Source organism: Triticum aestivum, chromosome 3A (genome assembly GCF_018294505.1).
Source record: "Triticum aestivum cultivar Chinese Spring chromosome 3A, IWGSC CS RefSeq v2.1, whole genome shotgun sequence".
Classification (NCBI taxonomy): domain Eukaryota; kingdom Viridiplantae; phylum Streptophyta; class Magnoliopsida; order Poales; family Poaceae; genus Triticum; species Triticum aestivum.
Window position 1 is genome coordinate 72,321,710 of NC_057800.1, and position 4,773 is coordinate 72,326,482.

The window sequence follows — 4,773 nt, forward strand, 5'->3', positions numbered from 1 at the left end:
TTTGGCAGACGGCCTTAGGAAGATCATCGCCTCCTCTGTTGCCGTTGCCGTTGCCGTTGCTGCGGCCTCCATTGTCGCGGCCACCGCCTCCATTGCCACGGCCTCTGTTGCCGCGGCCTCTGTTGCCGCGGCCACCTCCTCCATTGCCGCGGCCACCATTGCCACGGTCACCTCCACTGCGGCCAAAACCACCACGGCCACGAGAGATAGCATTGGCCGAGGAATGGGAGGAGTGGTTGCCACCTTCGAACATAGCAAGACGCTTTCCAAAACCGATCAACTGAGAGTAAAGTTCAGCTACGTTGATTGGTTCAGTCCTTGCGACGCAGATGGACGAGACAAACGAGATGTAGTCGTTGTCTAGTCGTGCGAGGATGTAGGAGACCATGTCATCATCATCGAGCGGCTTGCCTGCTGAAGCCATCTCGTCGCCCAGCGCTTTCATGCGCCCGATGTAGTCGGCGATGGTCGCGGTGCCCTTTTTGGTGGTGGAGAAGGCGATCCGCGTGTTGACGATGTTGGCCTGTGTCTGGGAGAGAAACATCTCCCTGATGGCGGTCCATGCCGCAACGACCTTGGTGTAGTGGGCGACTTGGATCATCACAGGTGGCGAGATCGAGTTGAAGATGAAACTCAACACCTGCAAGTCTTGCGCCAGGGTGACAAGATACTCCGGGTTTGGTACATCTGTCGGCTTATCATCTTTGTCGGCAAGCTTGGGCTCCGGGAACTGGTGATCAGGGTTGAGATGATTAATCAGCTGCGCTCCGCGGATGGTGGCTAGGGCTTGCGCGCACCAGAACAGGTAGTTACCCCGGTGCAACTTATCAGCGATGGGAATGAGGGCAAAAGCGGCGGCGGTGGAGCTGGAGCTAGCCATGACTAGGGTTGGATATTGGAGAGGAAGTTGACTCTGAATACCATGAAAGAATGGATGAAGCATATGCCTCTGGCAGGGACGCGTTGCATGTTATATAGGCAAAGAGGTTTACGAGATTTGGTAGTTCGGTTGTGTTGGATTGATCCTCAAAAAAGGCTATACAAAGAGATGAGGATAAATCCTAACAACCACAACTACCTGATTACAATGACCACGCAACATGCTATTCTACCGGGCGTATATACGGTTTATAATCATACAGCATATACATGTTACAATATATTCTAACAGGAGAGAGATACACATCAAGAGGTGAAAGAAAGTGGATCATGAGCTATCAGATCTGATGCCTTATAAAAGCCAAAGAGTGCGGTCGGGAAGGCCACCGACGCAGGACCTAGTTGTTCACTCGGCTCCTAGCATCCCCCTTAAAATTTATGACCGATGCCATATTTATCAGTTGTGCAAAGCATAGTAGCCGTCGTCGGTATACTTCACAAACGAGGCACCGGGAAGTCAGGAACGAAATTTCTCTACCCTTCAGTTTTGCGTGAAAATTAATAAATTTGCACCTGTTATGAAACTTTGACATAAAATGAATCTGGTGTAATTTTTTTCTTCATAAAATAGCCCTTTTTTCATGACGCCCGGGAATGGGACACTATGATAGACAGCATGGCGCCCAGCCTCAGGTCCAGGTCCGGGCGTCATGCAAATGGGTCATCATGTGAAGAAAAAAAATTGAATTAGGTTCATTTTGTGTCGAAGTTTTGCTACAACACTGATAGACTGATACACATGAACTAGAAGCGTCCACAGCAACATTGCAGTCATTTCACTTGAAGTTTTTGTTGCTGCTGCTGCGTTGAATAGGATTGCCAGTCTCCGGTCCGCGAACACCTCTGACTGCGTAGCGAGCTGAAATGTCAAATGCTGTCAATGAGCAAGGAAGCCCTGTGAATACTATTACTAATCACTGATGCATACACCTGGGTTGCTTAGTTAGTCTGGCCTCAAGCATGAAGCATCGTTGTTAGGTAAATCCCAGCTAAATCTGAGAATGGTTTCATACCTAAACATACTTGAACCATACCCGTACATGTATCTCTCAAAACCATACTTGAACCATACCCGTTTAATGCCATTTTCAGCCCAGCCAAAACTAAACCCTCTATTTTGTCCACCCAAACTAATTTAAACCCAATACATAACCGTGGGTTTAAACCCAATACGTAACTATGGATTTGCTTCAATGTATATATGATTGCACAAATCGACATGTCAAGAAGCAAATGGCATAGAAAAGACATAAGTGCATCTACAATAGTTTGGGAACAAAGTTATCGTTGAGATATGGTCAACACACAACAAGTGTCAAAAAGACAACACCCACGACTGAAAAGCTCACTGACAAGTGCATTAAAACCAATTGCTTAGCTAAAGCACAAGCAGACACATTCAATTTGCATGTGTTGTTTCCCCATAATACAGAATTACATAGTGCATCGCATCATTTACGCGGATCAAAGATACTCGTTGACGATGTGTCGTTGCTTATTGCACGTAACCAATGCCCTAAAACCGGTTTGGACCCATAATTTACAGCCGTTAATAACCAAACTGTTTAAGCCCATAACCAACTATATCCAAATTGGTTTCTTCACATACCCAAACCAAAACCAAACTAAAAAGATTCAGCCGAATAAAACCTGAACCAATCAAACCCAAAGTAAGAACCGAACCATTTCACCCAGTTTTTTAATAATCATTCCCAGGTTTAATCCCGGCACTAATCAGTCGACTCCACCAGGCGAGGGAGGAAAGTGACCACTGGTTGGTGGCCATCCGCTATCGCGGTGTGATGATGTCGAGACAGGGATATATTGGGCGCGACACACATGAATACGCTTGTACTACTCACACCTTTGGCGTTACTCGCAGAATTCCAGTACAAGGGAGCCATTGCAAATTATGATTCATGGTACGGATCGTGGAAGGACCCAAGAAACCGCCAAACGGATGGATTAGCGACACGTATGGGTAAGTAGCCATTCTCACCCGTTCCGTGCTTTCGTTTGGTGCCGCGTTGCATCGTTGGTTTCGGCCGCTGGCCGCTGGCGCAGCTCTGCCCGCTGTGGTCGGCACATCCGTTAGGGTGTGGCCACCGTCGTTTTCCGACGAGGTACGTGGGGTGCACGCTGAGCGCGTCAAAAGCACCAATCATGCGAAGGCTAGTGCCCCCTGTGCTCCCAGCTACCCGGTGTCATGGCGTCGTCCGTCGGCTTGTGGTTGTGGCTGGGCAGGGCTTTGACGACGCCGACATGCATGCACTGATGCACCCAGGTGGCCCAACGGCGAGGAGCCGAGGACGTGGGTTGCTCCCAATAATTCCGTCCCTTTTCCTAACCTGGTTTCATGAGCAAATTGCATCACGGTATAACCGTATAAGTAGCCATTCCCACCCATTCCGTACTTTTATTTGGCCCGGCTTGCACGGTTGGTTTCGACTGCCGCTGGCACTGCTCTGCCCATTGTGGTCGGCATCTGCACACCGTTGTTTTCCGGCGATGCATAGGGTCGTACGTCGGGCGCATACTGAGCACGTGAAAGGCACCCATTATGCGGAGGTGTGCATGCAGGAGCTAGTGCGATACTGCTAGATCGAGTACCATCTCACACTAGAGGATTATTAGGGTGAACCGGCCCAGCTAATGATCTACCAAGTGGTTTTACAAAGGTTCTAAGCACCGGTTCTTGGAATCTTTCATCGGTTTCAACCAATTTTGAGAGGTTCCACATAATTTGATTTTTCTCTCTCTGTGTTTTTCTTTACAATTTTCATATATTTTCTTATTGTCTTTATTTTCTTGTTTTTCCTTGTTTTCTTTCATTTTTCTTTTTATCGAATACATGCCGACTTTTTCAATACATGTTGTACATATTTGGTATACATGTTGATTTGTTTTTTCATGCAAGTTGAATATTATTCAAATGTATGATGGACAATTTTTTCAAATGTATGGTGAACATTTTTCATACATGTTGAACATTTCTTCTAATACACATTGAATATTTTATGAATAAATTTTTAGGACACACCTTGATCATGTTTTGACACAAGCCACACGGATGAGCCCACACACACGTGTTTTTCACGTCTTCGTTTTGAAACCTGCTTGCGGTGAGTGTTTCTTAGAGCGGTTGGTCTTTCTGGTTTTTTGGTCTTCTGGAACCTATTTTTATTGATCTTTTGCCTTTTCCAAAACGATTTTGGTGTTTATATGATTTTTTTATATTTGTTAATACACGGTGACATTTGTTTAAATACATGATGAACATTTTTCGAAAACCACGCACCGGCCTCATTCACTTGCAGGTCACAGAGGCTGTAAGTAAACCAGGCCCAATGAGCCGGCTGCTGATGGCTGTTGGTCATGACTACTACAAAAAAGTGAAGATGAATCTTTCTATTTTACATGGAGGAGTGTGTCTTTTGATACCTTATGCTCACTTCTTGTCACGGAAGCCTGTATATTTTCTGATGCATGATAGAAAAATTACGACATACGATGAACATTTTTTAATACACAATAAACATTTTTGTAAATACATTTTTTAAATTTTTTTATAAAAGGAGGAAGACCCTGGCCTCTGCATCTGGGCGATGCATGCAGCCACAATTTTTGTAAATACATGGTGAACATTTAAAAAAATATGCAACGGACATATTTGGTACATGATGAAATCTCTACTGCTCGGTTAAAAATACTTAATATTTCCTCTCCCGTCAAACATGTGTTTCGCTCGTCCCTTCGTCCTCCCTCAAACATCTTTGGTAACCCAATAAATATCACTAAATTTATGGTTTGTAAGCAAATAAAAATCAATCAATC

General features: G+C 45.3%; 1 pseudogene; it reads right to left on the reverse strand.

The window, feature by feature from the left end:
- Nucleotides 1-264: 264 nt before the first annotated feature.
- Nucleotides 265-406, reverse strand: LOC123063865 (uncharacterized; annotated as a pseudogene).
- Nucleotides 407-4,773: the final 4,367 nt, after the last annotated feature.